At 36.2% G+C, this 20,809-nt stretch overlaps 1 protein-coding gene and 1 non-coding gene across 5 annotated transcripts in view; one reads left to right on the top strand and one right to left on the bottom strand.

The window, feature by feature from the left end:
* Kat6b (lysine acetyltransferase 6B) overlaps positions 1-20,809 on the bottom strand; it is a 188,220-nt gene that overhangs the window by 146,027 nt on the left and 21,384 nt on the right. The gene's annotated exons all lie outside the window — the stretch shown is intronic.
* On the top strand, positions 18,025-18,129 carry LOC143381704 (U6 spliceosomal RNA). Its single transcript, XR_013088874.1, has one exon. It is a non-coding gene; the product is annotated as a U6 spliceosomal RNA (small nuclear RNA).

Genomic DNA, 20,809 nt, shown 5'->3' with positions numbered 1-20,809 from the left:
ACTCAGAGCATTTGTGTGAGACTTACTTTTAGTTCTTTTCTTTTCTTTCTGCTATTAAAAACTTTCAAGAGCCTGCCTCAGCCTCCTGAGCCACTGGGATTACAGGCGTGTGCCACTGGGCCTGATTACTAGGCCATTTCTAAACTGAACTTACTACTATAAAAGAGTTTCTGCCAGGCACACTGGCACATGCCTGCGATCCCAGTGGCTCAGGAGGCTGAGGCAGGAGGATCACAAGTTCAAGCCAACCTCAGCAACTTAGCAAGACACTAAGCAACTCAGTGAGACCCTGTCTTTAAATAAAATACACAATAGGGCTGGGGATGTGGCTCAGCGATTGAGTGCCCCTGAGTTCAATCCCTTGTAATCCCCATTCCCCCCCAAAAAAAGTTCCAAGAATGCATTCATTTATTTCTTATGTATCTATTTTTTTAATATTTATTTTTTAGTTGTAGTTAGATACAATATCTTTAACTAATTTATTTATTTTTATGTGGTGCTGAGGATAGAACCCAGGGCCCTGCCTGTGCTAGGCGAGCGCTCTACCACTGAGCCACAACCCCAGCCCCTATTTCTTATATACCTAAAAGAATTTTCTAAACAAAAAATACTAAAAGAATGGTCCCAGTTTTTGATCAAACAGAAAAAGTGTGTGTATAAACAAAACAAGAGAGGCATGGGGGCGCATGCCTGTAATTCCAGCTACTCAGGAGTATGAGGCAAGATTTCAAGTTCAAGGATAGCCTGCAACTTATTGAGACCCTGTCTTAAAATAATTTTTATAATATCTAAAAAGAATAAAATATAGGCTGGGGCTTTGGCTCAGTGGTAGCGCACTTGCCTGGCATGCATGAGGCACTGGGTTCGATTCTCAGCACCACATATAAATAAATAAAAGATCTATCAACAACTAAAAAAAAATTTTTAAAAAAAAGAATAAAATATAAATAATTTTTACAAGTTTGATTTTATCAGTATAAAGATTTTTGAAGAATGAAATAGTAAATAAAATAGTACATTAAAATAATTTATATACCAAAATTTACCCATTTTCTATTTGATTTATCTTAGAAGTTAGCAGGTCTTCTGACGTAAATGAGACAGAAATAAAAAAAATTATTATTTTTTTTTTTTTTTTAAAGGTTGGCATGGGCTGGGGTTCTGGCTCAGTGGTACAGCGTTCGCCTAGCATATGCAAGGACCTGGATTCGATCTTCAGCACCACATAAAGATGAATAAAATAAACTTATTGTGTCCAACTACAACTAAAAAATAAATATAAAAGTAGGGAATATAGTTCAGTGGCTTGCCTAGCATATATATACAAGGTCCTTGATTCAATCCCTAGTACGGGGGGAGGGAATAAATATATACACACACATGTAGATGTATGTATAATATTTATTTACAAGTGTTCTTAAAAGGCCTGTAAGAATACATACCAACCACTAACTATGGTTATGTTTGGGAAACTGTCTGGGGAGAACACTACACTGGGCCTATATGGTACAATTTTTACTCTTTATATTATAATGTATAATTCTAACACTCGATAATGTGTTTTATCTTTCTTGCACAAGACGAGCGCTCTACCACTGAGCGCTCAGTGTCTACCTCTCAGTTCTCAATGTTTACCTCTCAGTATCTACCTCTCCTCCTCCTCCTTCTCTCTCTCTGTTTCTCTTTCTCTCTTTCTCTCTCTCTCTCTCTCTCTCACACACACACACACACACACACACACACACCCGAACAATCTGACCCTGGAATATAAATGTAACAAAAGGACAGGCAACAAATTATTAATAAAACTACTTCTTGGGGCGTGGCAAGTTGGGAAGCTGAGGTAGAACTATCAAAAGTTCAAGGCCAGCCTGGGCAACTTAGTGAAACCCTATTCCAAAATGAAATTTTTTAAATGGAGCTCAGGATGTAGCTCAGTGCTAGAGGACTTGCCTCGCATGCTTGAAACCATAGCTTCAATGCCTCCCGACCCAAAACTATAAAACAAACATATGAAAAAAAGAACACTTCTTGGGTTAGGCAAGTAGCTCAGTGCTAGAACACTTGCCTAAAACACATGCAATAAAGAAAAAAATGCTTTTTTCCAGCTGATTCTGAACACATCTACCTACTGGATAGATGTATTTCTCAAATGTTACAGATGAATTATGTATTTATGACAAATTTTTAAATGTATCAGGAAAATTTATGATTCTAAAAAAAATTAATCTTTAAACAACAACAGGATTCATACAAAAAAGTAAGAATGGTTAAATACTAGGAAATCAGCTTCTATAATTAATCATGTTAAAGATTAAAGTAGAAAAATCATGTCACCTCCACAAATGTTGAAAAACACTTGATAAAATCCAAAATTCATATCTGATGAAATTTCTTTAACAGGATAAATATATAAGCCAATATCATGGTTAATGGGGAAATACAGACACATTCCACAAAAACATATCCACTATTAGCAGTATTCTTTGATATCATTAAGAAAGTACTACCTAATAAAATTACATAAAAGATTTAAGAACTAGCCAGGCACAGTGCATAAGCCTGTAATCCCAGCAATTTGGGAGGCTGAGGCAGGAGGATTGCAAATTCGAGGCCAGTCTCAGCAACTTAGCTGCCCTCAGCAAATTAGTGAGCCTCTGTCTTTAAATAAAAACTAAAAGGGCTGGGGAAATGGCTCAATGGTTAAGCACTCCTGGGTTCAATCCCTGGTACAAATAAACAAACAAAAAAGATTTAAGAACTACAAAAGGAGAAGGGGTTGGGGGAGTAGTTCAGTGGTAAAGGACTTATCTTGTACACACAAGGCCCCGAGTTTGACCCCTATCAACCTACACACACACACACACACACACAGAGGAAGGAAGGAAATTAAAACTTGCTATTTGTAGATCATAGTATTATATACCCTAACATAACAAAATTATACATTACATATTAATGTTAAGTTAATCTATAAAAATCAATAACATTTCTGAACTAAAAACAGTCAATCAGAAAATGTAAAAAAAAAAAAAAAAAGATCACATTAAAACAGCAAGGAAAAAATATCATACCTAGAAAATTTAACAAAAAGTTGAAATCCATCAGGACATACTACTACCATACCTATTTCACATGTAAAGACTTAAAAGGATGTTAATAGCTATATAACTGAAATATATGAATAAACTGATAATGTGTAAGATTGCTTTTATTCAGTAGTAACAGGCTAGGGGAGTAGGTAGGTATATAACTGAAATAAGAGTAGTTATCAGCTAATTATTTTAGCTGATAATGAATAAGCCCTACTCTTGATTTTACTTATGCTTAAAATTTTCCAAAGAAAAATCTAAATAGAAATGGAAAGGTATTCCTTTTCTTCAGTAAAAGATTCAATATTTTAAGAAAGCCATTCTAAACATAAAAACCCCAATAAAATTATCAACAAGAAATCAACAAGAACGTGTGAGGATCTGAGGTTACAGCTCAGCAGTAGAGCACCCACCTCGTACATGTCAGGGCCTGGGTTTGAGCCTCAGCAAAGGAAGGAGGGAGGTAGGGAAGGAGAGAAGGAAGGAGGGAGGGAAGGAGGGAGGGAAGGAGGGAGGGAAGGAGGGAGGGAAGGAGGGAGGGAAGGAGGGAGGGAAGGAGGGAGGGAGGGAGGGAAGGAAGGAAGGAAGGAAGGAAGGAAGGAAGGAAGGAAGGAAGGAAGGAAGGAGTGAGTTGTGTCCAACAACAACTAAAAAATAAATTTAAAAAAAAAATAAGAACTTGTGAGTATTAAACAGCTGATTCTCAAGTCCATTAGGAAAATAAACAAGCACAATTAGCCATGAAGATTCTGAAAAAGAAAATAAAGCTTTATTTCTTCCAAGAAATAAAACATTGTGAAGTTACAATAACTAGAACAATGATGGTGGTACATGAATAGTCAGATAATTTCATTGGAAAAAATGTAAAGTGAACAATCAGGCTAAAATATAAACTAGGAGGGACTGAGGTTGTGGCCCAGCAGTAAAGCATTCACCTAGCACATGTGAGACCCTAGGTTCAATCCTCAGCACCACACAAAAATAAATAAAATAAAGGTATTGTGTCCAACAACTAAAAAATGAATATTAAATTTTTAAAAAAAATATATACTAGGAGGGGCTGGGGCTATAGCTCAGTGGTAGAGTGCCTGCCTCACACATGTGATGCCCTGGGTTCGATCCTCAGCACCATATAAAAATAAATTTAAAAAAAAACTAGGAGGGGCTGGGGATGTGGCTCAAGTGGTAGTGCGCTCGCCTGGCATGCATGCGGCCCGGGTTCGATCCTCAGCACCACATACAAACAAAGATGTTGTGTCTGCCAATAACTAAAAAATAAATATTAAAATTCTCTCTCTCTCTCTCTCCTCTCCTCTCCTCTTCTCTCTCTCTCTCTCTCTCTCTCTCTCTCTCTCTCTCTCCCCTCTCTCACTCTCTCTTTAAAAAAAAACAAAACTAGGAATTGGGGCTGGGGTTGTGGCTCAGCGGTAGAGTACTTGCCTAGCACATGCGAGGTCCTGGGTTCAATCCTCAGCACCACATAAAAATAAATAAATAAAATACAGATATTGTGTCCATCTACAACTAAAAAATAAATATTAAAAAAAAAACCTAGGAATTTAGCTTATAATAAAGACAGAATTTCATACAAAGGAAAATAGAGTCTTCAACGAATGGTAATAGGACAGGTGGGTTGCCAACTGAAAAGATAATAAAATAAAATTGGATTCCTACCTCATTCCTTAGAGCAAAATAAAATCCAGATGGATCAAAATTCAATAATAAAAAATAAAAACATTAGAAGGAACTAGGTAGAAATATTTTCCTTAAGCTCTTGCACAAAAGAAGGCCTATCCACAAAAGTCAGAAGTCATGGGGAAAAAAAAATGTGATCAGGGGCTGGGGATATAGCTCAGTTACTAGAGTGCTTACTTAGAATGTGTAAGGCCCTGAGTTCAATACTCAGCACACACACCCCCCCAAAAAATTTAACCATGTAACCTTGAGAAAAAAAAACTAAATTTAAATTGTATATGCCCTCTAACCTGGCCATTTAACATAGGGATGTATTCTACAGATGTGCAAGTATCAGCTAATGTTCATGGAAGGATATTCTTTGTAACAGTGTTTACCCCAGTAAAAGATACATTCACCCACTGGAATACATTAGTTGATAAAAAGAAAGTATTTCCTTATATAGTGTTAAATCTGATCTCTAAAATCAGATTTTTTTTTAATGCTAAATACAATTTGTCATTTTTATAATAAAAATGTATATGTATGCACAGAATATCTTTGGCAAAATAAGCAAGGAACTGGTAATACTGTTTGCCTTCAGGGAGAGGGACTGACTAGCTATCTATGTAACAAGGATGGCCTACTTTTTTGTACCATCTATTCTTTGGTAATTTTTTGAATTGCGTAATTTTGGGGGGTGGTGGGTGGTCCTAGGGATTGAGCCCAGCACCTTGTGCATGCTAGGGAAGCACTCTACCACTGAGCTACACTCACCCCCTCAAAATATTTTTATACATCAATCTCATATTCTCATAAAAAGAAAATTAATGAGCAAAGGAGTGGGAAACTCTACTAAGAATTCCAAATGTAAAGAACAGAATCCTTTTTAAATCGGAGCATTTGTATTATTAACTTTCTAAATTCAGATGTTTTAAATTGGATTTTGCACCAAACAAGGCCCAGCTCACAAGGTCCAAATATTGCTTGCTTGTTTTTGTTTTGGTACTGGGGATTGAACCCAGGGGAACTCAACCACTGAGCCACACCCCAGTACTTTTTTGTATTTTATTTAGAGACAAGTTCTCACAGAGTTACTTAAGGACTCGCTAAATTGCTGAGGCTGTGATCCTCCTGCCTCAGCCTCCCCAGCCGCTGAGATTATAGGCATGCGACACCATGCCCAGCTTGTTTGTTTTTAATGCAACTAACAAATATTACTCAAGTGCCTCAAGACAAACCTAGTGTTTAACAATCACAGAAATTCAGAGCTAAAGGATAAAGACCTGAAAGTCCTATGGCTCCCTTTACAGAAAGAGCTCCCTTTCCTAAAGATAGGAAAGCAACACTCAGATGACACCATGTTTAGAAACTCTAAACCTTCACTCAAGGGTCCGCCACACTACATCTGCCCTAATGTAACAAGTCCATGTTGTGTTACAGAACACACATCCCTACAAAACAATCCTAAAGAGGACTTCTAGATATCATCTTTTCTGAATTACAAAATCCATTAAGATTAGATCCATACATCTCATTAAATTTATTTTTTTTAATTTTTTTTTAATTTTTTTTTTTAAAGAGAGGGAGAGAGAGAGAGAATTTTATAACATTTATTTTTTTTTTAGTACTTGGCGGACACAACATCTTTGTTTGTACGTGGTGCTGAGGTTCGAACCTGGGCCGCACACATGCCAGGCGAGCGCGCTACCACGTGAGCCACATCCCCAGCCCTCATTAAATTTAAATAAGAACAAGGGGCTGGGGTTGTGGCTCAGTGGTAAAGTGCTTGGCTAGCATGTGTAAGGCACTGGATTCGTTCCTCAGCATCACATGTAATTAAATAAAATAAAGATCCAGCAATAAGTCAAAACAATTTTTTTAAACAATCTTGAGTATATAAAAATCACCTGTTTAAAAAATAAGAAGAAGAAGAAGCTGGGCACAGTGAAGCATGCCTATAATCCCAGCAATTTTGCCCACACTGAGACAGGAGGATCACAAACAAGTTTAAGGCCAGCCTCAATAATTTGGCAAGACCCTCAGCAACACAGAGAGACAACTAATACAAAAAATAAATTTTAAAAAAATACATTTTTTAAAAAGTAATAAAATACTTTCACCATGTAACCTTGAGAAAACCCAGTGAAGTTTATGATGGACTTAATATTGTTTCCTACCTTTTCTCAAATCAATGATTTCTGTAAGTACTATGAATAATATTTTATTGCCATCCTTAAAATTTAGGCTTAGAGGGGCTGGGGATGTGGCTCAAGCGGTAGCGTGCTCACCTGGCATGCGTGAGGCCCGGGTTCGGTCCTCAGCACCACATACAAACAAAGATGTTGTGTTTGCCAAAAACTAAAAAAATAAATAAACAAAATATTAAAATTCTCTCTTTCTCTCTCTCTCTCCCTCTCTCACTTTCTCTTTAAAAAAAAAAAAAAATTAGGCTTAGGAAAATTAGAATAAATAATTTTTTTTTAATTAGGCTTAGGTTAAAAAAACATTCCCATTAAGCATACATCTTATGACACAAATCAAAGCTGTACCTTTAGAAACTACACACAATATTTCATGGTACTTATATTATTGGATATATTCAGGACTATATATCAAAATAAGAAACATACAAGATTCTTTATGGGGTTTCCTATTTTTTTATCAAAATATCAATATGTAAATTATCTAATTGTATAATTTGCATTTGTAAATGCATTTTACTAAACTATTAAAAATTAACCTGCCTTCTCATGCCAGATAAATTTTAAAACTATATTAAAATATTCATATCAGGATTCTAGTATAAACAATCCTATTACTAAAGGTCTTAAAAAGATATCAAACTTATGATATCAAAAATATCATAAGTTTGCCCAGGAGAATGTCATTTAATCATCAAATGAGAAGCCCTTCCACAATGATGGAGTAAAGACCTCCAAAAATTGCTCTTCCATGAAAGCTCTGAAACACTAGCAATACTCTATATAATGATAAAAGAGTCAACCCTTCAGGTAAACCTAACAATTATAAATGCATACATACCTAACAGGGTCTGAAAATACATTAGAAAGTGACAATAGTGAAAGCAGAAACAGTTCAGTAATAACTAAAGTCTTCAATACTCCACTTTCAATAATAGAACCAAGTCAAGATCAACAAGAAGCAAAAGTCTTGAACACTACAACCAATTAGATCTAATGGACATCTCTGAAACACTCCACTCATTAAAAAAAAGTTTATATCATTGTAATCAAAGAAAAGCAAAATAAAATAGTGAGGAGCCACTCTTACATATATAGCATTAGGAAAATTTTAAAAAGTAAAGGCTAGAAAGAATCAAATTGAGGTCCACACCTCCTTATCCTCTACACAATATAAATTTCTACCACCTTTTTGGAACACTTTTAGACAATTTGTTACAAAAGCCTTAAAAAAAGAATTCATGGTCATGCCTCAGTAGTATCTCCTCTAATAGCCTATAGGAAACAATTACAAAATTTTATAGCAGTATTATGCATAACAGAAAGAAAATCAGAAACATTCAAACTGTTGAATAATGAAGACCTAATACTATGCAGTTATTTAAGGTCACACTTCAAAGACCAGTCAAAATGTGGCAAAAGGGCTCACAACAGATTCAAATTTAGAAAAAGAGATCCAAAATTTTAATACTGTTTTCTTTAAATACAATAAATATTACATATGTAAAGGAAAAAAAAACTGGAAGCAAATACAAACTTCCAGCAGTAGTTATTTTAGTAGTGATATTTGTAGTAATAATACATCATCTCCAAACCTTTCTGTATTTTTCAAAATCTGTTCTGCATTCTGAAAAATACTCTTTTTCTGAATATTAAAATAACAAGGCAGGGTGGGGGGACCACAGAATCCCATATTTCGACATTCAAGGTCTGTGTCACTAGGGTAAGAAAAGGAGGTCTTGGGGAGGGGGGCTGGGGTTGTAGCTCAGTGGTAGAGCGCTCGCCTAGTATATGTGAGGCTCTGGGTTCGATCCTCAATACCACATAAAAATTAATTAATTAACTAATTAAATAAATAAAGTTATTGTGTCCATCTACAACTAAAAATATATTAAAAAAAAAAAAAAAGGAGGTCTTCATTAGAAGGTGATAAGGATATCAGTTTACAGCTCTTCCTTCAAGAACAGGATGTTCAGAAAGGAAATGCTAGGGGCTACTATCTCCCAAAGCCATGGAAAAGCTCTCTACCTTAGAAGCTCAGTACAAACAGTGTGACAGACTAACTCTACAGGGATTGTTCTATTATGTCCATTTGTCAGATGAGGAAACTGAGATAGGCTAGACTGTACTGTCCAAGTAGAAAAGTTGGGGGATTTGCACCTAAGCATTCTGGCTCCAGAGCCACTTTCTCAGAAGACTACTTTAGAAGATGTCTAAAATCTCTTTTGGTAAGTACATGGGCCTTGCCCAATTAATACCTCTGGATTATTTCCTCACCTCACAAAAAGACCCTGTTGGCTCATCTATAAAAGAAGACAGGGCTGGGGACTTAGTTCAGTGGTAGAGTAAGTACTTGCCTAACATGCATACAGGCCTTAGGTTCAACACCAGTACTGGGGGGTAAAAAAAAAAGGAAGAAAATAGCCCCAGACAGTAGTACCCAAACTTTTGCTGCTTACTAGCATTCCCCAGGACCCTCAAAAAAATCTAATGCCTGGCTCCCACACCAAACATTCTGAATTAATTTGCATGGGAGCCAGGCATGGTGGCACACAGCTGTAATCCCAGAGTCTCGAGAGGCTGAGGCAGGAGGCTGAGAGTTCAAAGCCAGCCTCAGCAATTTAGCAAGACCCTAAGCAACTCAGTGAGACCCATTCTCTATTTAAACAAAAAAGGGCTGGGGATATGGTTCAGTGGTTAAGCGCTCCTATGTTCAATCCCCAGTACCAAAAATATAAAATAAAATAAAATAAAACAAAACCCTAAGGCTAGCAGGTGTAATGGCACAGTACTATAATCCCAGCAACACTGAAAGAGCCTGGAGGAATACAAATTCAAGGCCAGCCTCAGCAACTTAACAGGACCCTTAGTAACATAGACCCTATCTCAAAATAAAAATCCAAAAGGACTGGGGATGTAGCTTTGTAGTAAAGCAGTCCTAGGTTCAACCCCAGTACAAAAACACACCCTAAGTGCTAGGGATGCAGCTCAGTGACTGTTTGCCTAGCATGAGTGAGGTCCTGGGTTCAATCTCCAGTAATGCAAAATTAATAAGTAAATAAATAAATAAAATAAAAAATAAAACCCTAAACTTGGTTATCACAAAGATCTCCTGGAAATCTAAAATTTTATTCTACATCTTAAGAATTATTATAAATAATTTTACTAAATCAATACATAAAGAGATAAGAGACAAATTTGATGATTTGGGAGTTCTACTTTGAGACACAAAGTACAAGTTTATTCATCAGTGATTTCCTGTGGGATGTATAGTTGGGAAAAATGAGGAAAAGAATTCACAGTATAGCCTCACATGTGCACTACCCAAACTGTGTTTAAACAAATGCAAAGATTTCCAGACATGTGAACAGCTGTTTGAGGAGGAAGGGAAAGAAGAGGGGCCATCATCAAATCACCCTGAGAAACAATGGGTTAAACAGGTTGAACTTCAGAACTTCTCAGGGAGTTTAAATCTCAGAATATCATCAGCATCATCAAAATCTTCAAGAGTACCTTCCTTCCCCCTCAAACATCATTTGGTAAAAGCTACCGTCAATGTTGGCATACCATACATTTAATTCCCTTTCCAGTGACTCCTATTACAAACACTTCAAAGTAATTTAGAGGACAATGTTTATAAGAACCTAATAGGAAAAGGAGAGGTAGTGTATTATAATGGTTACATGTACAGCCCATGGAACCTGAATGCCAGGGTTTGAATCCTAGTTCTATTACATAATAGTTATATGCCCTTGGGCAAGTTCTTTAACCTCACGTGGTGCTGCTACTTCTACTACTTCTTCTTGGTGTTTTGTTTTGTTTGGTAGTACTGGGAAATGAACTCAGGAGAGCTCTGCCACTGAGCAATGTCCTCTGCCCTTTTTATTATTATTATTATTATTATTATTATTATATTATTATTTGAAATAGGGTCTCACTAAATCATCTAGAATGGCCTCCAACTTGTGATTCTCCTGCCTCAGCCTCCTGAGGTACTGGGATTACAGGTGTGTACCACCTTTCCCAGCCCTTATGTGCCTCTTATAAACTATAAATGAAAAGAACCACCACCTTATAAGCAAGTTATTACATATAAAGCACTTAATAGTAAATAGTACTACTTAAATAGTCATAGAAAAGCATTATATAAATGTTGGTTATTGTTAATCATTCTTAAAGGAAAGAAAGTTTCATCACTGTGAAAATGAAGATCACTCACTGGTTATTTAAGAAGGAATCACACAGCTATATGTCTTAGCATGTGCCAATTGGTTATTTTAATTATTATTTGAAAAAAAAATTTTTTTTGTAACTTAGTTCCTAGTACAGTACTTTACATTATAAGAATTTAATAAGGGGGCTGGGGATGTGGCTCAAGTAGTAACACGCTCGACTGGCATGCATGCGGCTCGGGTTCAATCCTCAGCACCACATACAAAACAAAGATGTTGTGTCCGCCGATAAATAAATATTAAAAATTTATCTCTCTTTCTCTCTCCCTCTCTCTTTAAAAAAAAAAAAAAGAGAGAGAGAGAATTTAATAAGGGTTGTGGCTCAGGAGTGGAGTGTTCGTTTGGCACGTCAGGGCCCTGGGTTTGATCCTCAACACCACATAAAAATAAATAAATAAAGGTATTATGTCCATCTACAACCAAAAAATAAATATTAAAAAAAAAAAGAATTTAGCAAACATGTTGATTTCACTCAAATAAAATAAAGAAACAGGCAGGGGGTGATGAAGTAGCAGCTTGTACTGGGGTTGAAACACTGACTCCAACACTTTCTGTGTATTCTTTTTTAGAGGGGCAGTGGGAGGAAACCAAGAATTACCTTAACCACTGAGCCACATCCCCAGCCCTTTTTGTTTTTTTATTTTGAGACAGAGTCTCACTAGGTTTCTTACAGCCTCTCTAAGTTGCTTAAGGCTAGCCTCTGTCCTGCCTCAGCCTCCCAAGCCACTAGGATTACAGGAATGCACCACCACGTCCAGCTTTCTGTGTATTCTTGAGTAAGTCATCTTCTTTGGCCTGTTTCTTCATCTGTAAAATTTAGCTAATAATAGTAATCATCTCTCAGGGTTCATGTAAAATTATTTAGTGTCTACTAAATGCCTTAGAACATTACCTAGTATACAGTAAGCAATATGTGTTTGACATGAATATACTCTTGTATGTTTTCCAGTCTTCAAATATAATGTGAACTTCTTATCATGTGTACTTTACAAGGCACAAATACATATTTCAACCATGTCTGCTTAGTTTTTGTTGCATACTGTGGATTAAAACAGAATTTAAGGAGCTGGGGATGTGGCTCAAGCGGTAGTGCGCTCGCCTGGGTTCTATCCTCAGCACCACATACAAAGATGTTGTGTCCACCAAAAACTAAAAAATAAATATTAAAAATTCTCTCTCTCTCTCCCTCACTCTCTCTCACTCTCTCTTTTAAAAAAAAAACAGAATTTAAACAGTCCCAGACACAAATCATGGATTTTAAAAGTATCAGCGGACTCCTCACAAGATGCACATGGGGTGGGGGGGGAGGGGAAGGGGGGGAGGAATACACTAAAAAGTAGTATTCTCAATGTAAACTATTTTTCATTTTGCTCTAAAATTTTTAGAAACCAGAAAAATACATACAATTTGCACCTGATCAATGTTCTCCAAACTGCCTGCAGGCTTCTGTTCATAACACTAGCAAGATTTATTGCTAACCAACATGCCATGCTAAACGGAAATCATGGTATTACACAATTTTCCAATAAAGAAGTGATTTTTGTAAGTTGATATAAATGCTTTATAAAGATGTAATTGTTGGCACCTTGTTATATTTCAGTAGCTGGTGGAAAATGAGATAAGTTAGAAGGTTTACAGAAGAGGTCAGGCTCATCAGATAAAAAGATCATCTTTTTTATCATGTCTAGAAAGCACATTTATAGGCTGATAACAGTTATTCTTTAACAACTGGAACCATCGTTATTTCCAAAGCATTCCAATTAATTGCAGCAAAACTCTGTAAAACAAAGGAAAACGAATCCTAGGAGCTCCCTGCCTTAATTTGATGCCTATTTTTCTGGATTTTTTCCTGTGAAGTAAAAAAATATAATTTACATCCTCCCTGCCCATTTTTTTTTTAAATCAGTTTCTTTTTCAGCCGATTTGGAATTCTCTAGTTGAGGATTTATAATTTAAATAACAAATGAAATTCTTCAGATGTTAGTCTTTAAAATGTCACTAATGAACCTATCTTATTAAATTATTGTGATGGTGTCCCCCCGCCCCCAGGTACTCTGAGCATTTAAGTGAAAGACCCTCTCTACAACTTTAAATAAACTTTTCAAAAAATATTTTGAATATCCAAATTCCTACTGTTAAAAACTTTGAAGCTGTTAATGGCAAATCCATTCTTCAGCTGTAAGTAAAGGGGCAGGAAGTGCAGACAGAAGGCAAGCCCCTGCTTCAGTCCCAGAAATGATTCAGCATTGTGCCATCAGACATGGAATTCAAGCGTCTCAACACCAGCCTTCGGCCAGCATCACTACAATAAGCTGTTGAATCGTTCCTTTTAGGTAGACTTAGACTACGGTACACCACAACCTGAAAATTTTCAAAGATTTATAATTCTCAGAGCATTATTTGACTTAGGTAAGGCTAGTAAAACCACTGTGTGGCAGGTGAAATAATAACCCCCACAAAACATCTACTTCCTAATGCTTGGAACTTGTATATTATCTTACGAGGCAAAATAACCTAGCAGACTTGATTAAATTAAGGACTGCAAGCTAGAAAGTGTACTCTGAATTAACCAGGTGAGCCCAATTTAATCACAGCAGTCTGTGATTAAATTGACCACAGATGGACATCAGAGGGAACTGTGACCTATAAAGGAATGATCAAAGAGGAAATACTGCTGGCCTTGAAGACAGAGAAAGAAGACCAGGAGTCAAAGAATGTGGGCAGCTCTAGAAGTGTGAAAACCAAAGATACGCTTCTCCTAAAGTTTCCAGAAAAGAATACGAGCCTACCATCACCTTGATTTTTAACCCAATGAGAGTCATTGTTCTGTCTTACCAACAGAACTAAAACATGCATGTTGGTTTTTGTTGTTGTTTTGGTTTGGTTTTGGGTACTGAGGATTGAACTAGGATACTTTACCACTGATTCAGGTCCCCAGTCCTTTTTGGTTCTTATTTCTATGTAACAGAGCCTTGATCAGTTGCAATCCTTCTGTCTCAGCCTCCTGAGTCACAGGGATGCCAACGAGCATGTGCGGTTGTTGTTTTCCTTTGGGAATGAACTCAGGGGCACTCAACCATTAAGCCACAATCTCCAGCCCTATTTTGTATTTTATTTAGAGACCGGGTCTCACTGAGTTGCTTAGCGCCTCACTTTTGCTGAGGCTGAGGCATGTGCGACTGTTTTAAACCACCAAGTCCATGTGATTTGTTACAGGAGCAACAGAAAATTAATGCACACCGGGTGAAAAGTTATTCATATGGTCTTAAGTCTGTACTGATTATTAATTAAAGATGAAAAGGGTGTTTTTATAAAGACAGATCAGACAGATGCCACTTTAGCCAACTGATTAAATAAACACCATTTTTTTAAAAATACTTTATTTACATTTTAGTTTTTGGCAGACACAACATCTTTGTTTGTATGTGGTGCTGAGGATCGAACCCGGGCCGCACCCATGCCAGGCATGCACGCTACCACTTGAGCCACATCCCCAGCTCCAAATAAACACCATTTTTAATAACAAACCTGGAATTGTTTTTCTCCTGATATGACCCAAAATGAAATACACAAGATCACACATATACTGTTCTTGCCAAAAATGTTTGACTTGGATCTAATCTTTAGGATACAATCAAACAAATACCTAATTGTTGGACATCCTACAAGTAATGGTAATGTCTTGCCAGGCACGGTGGCACACGCCTGTAATCCCAGAGGCTCAGGAAGCTGAGGCAAGAGGATCACAAGTTCAAAGCCAGCCTCAACAAAAAGAGAGGCACTAAACAACTCAGTGAGACCCTGTCTCTAAATAAAATACAAAAAATAGGGCTGGGATGTGCCTTAGTGGTCGAGTGTCCCTAAATTCAATCCCCAGTACCCCGCCCCCCTCCAAAAAAAGGTAAAGTCTTGAAAACACAAAAGAGGGAAAACTGTTCTCTATTAAAGGAGCCATAAGCCAGGTGTGGTGGCACATGCCTGTATCCCAGAGGCTCGGAACACTGAAGCAGGAAGATCACAAGTTCAAAGCCAGCCTCAGGAACTTGACAAGCCCCTAAGCAACTTAGTGATACCCTGTTACAAAATAAAAAAATAAAAACGAGCTAGGGGATGTGGCTCAAGGGTTAATTAAGTGCTCCTAGGTTCAATCCCTGGTACCAGAATAAAATAAAATAAAATAAAGGAGACCTAATTGAGTTTGATCCCCAGCAAAAGAAGGAAGAAAGGAAGGAAGGAAGGAAGGAAAGAAGGAAGGAAGGAAGGAGAGAAGGAAGGAAGGAGAGAAAGAGAAGGAAGGAAGACCAATGCTGGATCAAAAGTCAAAAGTTGTAAGTGATATTTTGGGGTCATATGAGAAAATATGGGCTATTAGAATAACACTCATTTCACTGCTGAATTTTTTGCATAAGATAAAGAACTGTGATATACTGGAGGATGTTTTGATATTTAATTAAATATCTAGGGATAATATATCATAATGCCTGCCATTTATTTTTCAATAGTTCAGCCAAACATTATAAATAGATGCATTCTATGTGTGTGTATATATACAAACACACACATATATACACCCAGGAAGAGAGAGATTAATAACTATTCCAAAATGTTAATAATTGGTGAATTTAGATGAAAGAAATACAGTGTTTATTATACCACCACTCCTTCAACTTTTCTGAAACATTACAATTTTATAAATTACAAAGTTAAGGGAGAAAGATCATCCTAGCTCCCTCCACTGTCTTTTTTTTTTTAATTCTTTTTTTGATGTTGATGAACCTTTATTTTATTCATTTATTTATATGCAGTGCTGAGAATCGAGCCCAGTACCTCACACATCTAGGCAAGTGCTGTACCACTGAGCTACAAACCCAGCCCTTTCCTCCACTGCCTTCTTTTCCCAGGTAACATACTGCCAGGAGTTAACAAAACAGCTGATGTTCTTCAAACACACCACAGTCTTCCACCAGCAGGTCTTATTTTCTGCAGTTTTACTCACAATTCAAGACTCAATAGTTAGAATAGGGTGTTGTTGCAAGACAGAAATCATATATATGTTAAAATGCTAGCTTTGGAAGCAGATCAAGTATCAAATAGAAATCAACTTTTGATGTCCTTATTACTGGATTTTAGTTTTACATTCTTGTCTCCTCTTACTACTGTTTCTTTTATGCTGTTTCATCATTCCTATTTATGATCACAAAGGGTCACAAGCATGTCAGAAACCACAGACAAAAAGCAAGACTGGTCACATCAGAAACTACTACAGAAACCATCAAGTGCTGCCTCTGGCTCCCAGCCCACACCACTCTGAACATCACAGGCAGCCCAGACCAAGGCTCACCTCCTTCCTGTAGGCCTCACTGCTCTCCATATGGTAGCTTACTGACATCAAAGAAGATGGAAGAAATTATCTAAAATTCACCAGGCTAGTCCCATTCCTTCCCTTGAACTATGGAAGAGTCACTGATACCTCAATTATCTCTCCTGCAATACCTTTCCCCACAGCATGCTAAGATTTTGTGATGCTAAAAATAAAAAAAAAATTTAAAAAGTAGGTGAAGGGAGTGTACCGGACCAACAGTGGGGAGGATTAACAACAAAAGACCCCCTTGATGAGGGTGACAAGAGCTGACATATTTGTATACCTACAACAATAATACCGAGAAAAAAATTGAACTTTGTAAATAAAATTAAGTTGCTCTTCTAAACTGCCTGTCAAGCTACAGACAGGAAAAGGCCCAGCATGGTTTCTGTGTATGCCTATGCTGTTTCTAATAGAAAGGACACAATCAAGCCAAAACAAACATCTGTTAACCAGTTAAAGTTTGTTAATGAAACAAAATTGCAGCTGGTTTATCAAAGATCAAAAGTGAAGCAAATTAGAGAAAGGATGTATGAACAAAGCTTATTTCTAAAAAATAGTGGCTAAAGAATTTTAAACCCACTTGTCAAATTAACACAAATCCTTCCTGGATTTTGCTTAGACAACTGATTAGTATTTATTTTATATTTTTGTACAGACCAACCTCACAGTTTAAATCTAGTATCATTTATTCTAGAACTGTCTCTAATGTTCATTTTGCAGATTTGTCCAAATATTTTTTGTTTTTTTTAAAAAAAAGACACGTGGGGCTGAGGATGTGGCTCAAGTGGTAGCATTGCATGCATGAGGCACTGGGTTCGATTCTCAGCACCACATAAAATTAAAAGATATTAAAAAAAAAAAGACACATAATTCTCTATTATGTTCTGCTAATTAAAAGGTTATCTCAAATAAAGAAAAACAATAAAATGCACTTTTGCCACTCCCAGAGACCTCTAAGCAAGTGGCCCAGTCCCAAGCAAGAATGTAAGTGCATTTAGTATTTCACAATATGTACTGTAATATCACCTTTTATTACATATACAAACTTCCATCCACCACCTGAAGACATGGAGATAAGAGTACCTACACACAAATGAAAACACTTCCTTCATGGCCCTGCTAACTCAAATTACATGGCTGACTCATTTGTTAACTTTAATTTGGTAAGCTAATTGATGTTTATGGACTTAGAAATATTAATACATCAACGAGATGAAAGTATCTGAGAATATTCAGAGTCACAGTTAAATTTTGGTATGGCTTAGAGAACCATTGTATCAAATTTACTGTTGTTTTATGAACTGTGCCAAGAAAATGAAGTTTATAAACAAAATATTATGAATTTTACAATCAAAATTTGCTATTGCAATGATGAAATAATCACATTTGCCATGAATAAAATACAAAGATAAAATATTTTAAAAGAAAAGGCCTCCATTTTGAGAAACATTAAAATGGTACTTGCTTCAGCAGTACAGATACTAAAATTGTAATGATCAGAAAAGATTAGCATGGCCCCTATGCAAGGATGACATATAATTTGTGAAGGATTACATGTTTTTAAATAAATCATTTGAGTGAGGAAAAAACAAAACAACATTAAAGTGTACCATTTGTAAAAGTTTAAAGGGAGGGCAGAGCTGTAGCTCAGTGGTAGAGTGCTTGCCTAGCATTCGTGAGGCACTGGGTTTGATTCTAGGCATCATATAAAAAATAAATAAGTAAAATAAAGGTCCATCAACAATAACAACAAAAATTTTAAAAGTCTGAAGGGAAAGAACAAAATCTTTACTATGTAAAATACAATCAAAATAAATCAACAAACAGCACTTAATTGCTAAATAACATAACCACTATACAATACAGATTTTCTTAGCACTGTTAAGAATCACAAGTTGCAGGGAAATGGATGGCATTAGAGCAGATTATGCTAAGTGAAGTTAGCCAATCCCTAAAAAACAAATGCCGAATGTCTTCTCTGATATAAGAGGGGTGATTCAAAATGGGATAGGGAGGAAGAGCATGAGAATAAGATTACCTCTAGACAGGGAAGAGACATGGGAGGGAAAAGGAGGGAGAAGGGGAATTGCACGGAAGATGGAAGGAGACCCTCATCATTATACAGAATACACATATGATGTTGTGAGGAGAAAAAAAAAAGAAGTGTGTCACATTAGATTGGGTAGAGAGATGTAATGGGAGGGGAGAAGGTAGGGGAAGGGCAGGTGGGTAGGAAGGGCAGCAGAATAAAATAGACATTATTATGGCTGTATGTATATAGGTGACTGTATGACCAATGTGATTCTGCAACCTGTACAATCAGAAAAATGAGAAATTATACCCCATTTGATTCAAATGGATGAATTGTCAAGATCATTGTACTGTCATGTGTAACTAATAAAAAAAATACATCTAAAAAAAAAAAGAATCACAAGTGTAGCTATTATAAGCCAATAGGTATATGGAGTACAAGAGTAAATTTCTTACAACTATTGATCAGTCAGGACAGGATCATGTGTTATGGGGAAGGTATCAGAAATTCAATATATCAAAGATCCAAAAAGTTAAAAAGAATGTTTAACATTCACTTGAGCAATCAAAAGTCCTCTGACATGATGTGTCTACTAAAGCCAATTTCGTTAGAAGTCTAGACAAGTCCTATCTTGATAACAGCTCCAAAGAGGAACAAGTTGTCATGCCTCAAGTGCAACACAAAGACAATTGTTCTTCATTTCATCTTTCCCTTGACCCCACTAACTAGTTTGGGACAGTCTGAGTGCTCTCTCCATAATACCTCAACAACTGGTACTATTTGCTCACAAAGCAGTCTTCAGACACTGCCCTATTCTGAAACACTTCTGAAGCTTAATTGTAAGAACAACATGAACTACAATTTTTGATCCTTCTCTGATCCTAGAGTAGCAAGTATTTGATCCACCTAGAGTTTCACATAATAAGCTTCTATCTAACTTTAGTGATTCCAAAACTAACTTTTCTCCATACTAATCCCAAAATTAAGATTTTTTTTTTGTTATTTCTTATTGATACATTATAATTATACATAATAGCGGAATTTATTATGTCATATTCATACACGCATAACAAAATTTGATTATTTCCATTCCCTAGTAACTTCCCTTTCCAATTCAGGTTATTCTGAAGTGTTACATTTTACAATATTTATAACATTTAGGGCTCTATCCTTTAGATCTGAAGGATAAAGTTGACTACACATAAATAAAGCACCTTTGAGAAATGTGACTTCTATAATAAAAGGACATCAATTCAAAAGGAAACTAAGAAGGTCAATAGAGAGGACATTCGGACTCTCTATAATTAGCAGATAAAAAATATATACACTTATGCCAAAAGGATTCACAGTTGTCCAAGACTATGAATGATTCTCCTGGGGCTTAAGACTTCTGGAAGCCTGCCACATCACAAACAATGTGGTCCTTCTCAAAAAACAGGCTATTGGAAAAGTCCCAGAACCAGATGAGAAGGGTCTGCTTTAATGCAGAAAGAATGGGACTAGAAAGGAGAGGACATAAGGGAGAAAAGTAGAAGAAAGGAAAATCTAAAACTAAAGTTACCTAATTTATGGCATTTACATGACACAGGAGTTATGTAGGATGTATATATATATATCTTCTATCCATAGAAATTATTTCATATTGATAACATTGCCCAAAACTGATAAAATACCTAACAAGGGGTGGGGGACAAATACAATAAACAACTGAACAAACCAGTCCATGATAAGTGATTTTCATCATAGTTTTTCTGTCTCTGCCCCATTTTTGATCATTAGTGCTCCATTTCAATATCATTTTCATTTTTTATTATTGACAATCTTATCATTCTTGTAATTATGTTTGAAGGTTTTTATAAGATCCCAATAAGAGCATTTTCATTTCTTCAAAAGAAAAACATCAAAAGTCCTATTTGATATTAAAAATGTCCCACCTTTCAACAAAACAAGAGTAGCAAGCATTTGATCCACCTGGACTTTCACATAATAGGCTTCTATCTAACTTTAGTGATTCCAAAACTAATTTTTCTCCATACTAATCCCAAAATTCAGGGTATTTTGTTATTTCTTATTGATACATTATAATTATACATAATAGCGGAATTTAGAATGAAGAGTTCCCATATTATATACTGCACTGGAAACATACCAAGATTGATGCTTAATAAATTTTAGGAAGATATTCTCAATAAAGTAAAATACCAAGGAAT

This window comes from Callospermophilus lateralis, chromosome 15 (genome assembly GCF_048772815.1).
Source record: "Callospermophilus lateralis isolate mCalLat2 chromosome 15, mCalLat2.hap1, whole genome shotgun sequence".
Taxonomy (NCBI): domain Eukaryota; kingdom Metazoa; phylum Chordata; class Mammalia; order Rodentia; family Sciuridae; genus Callospermophilus; species Callospermophilus lateralis.
The sequence above is the reverse complement of the archived record's forward strand: the minus strand, read 5'-3'. Positions and strand labels throughout refer to the sequence as shown.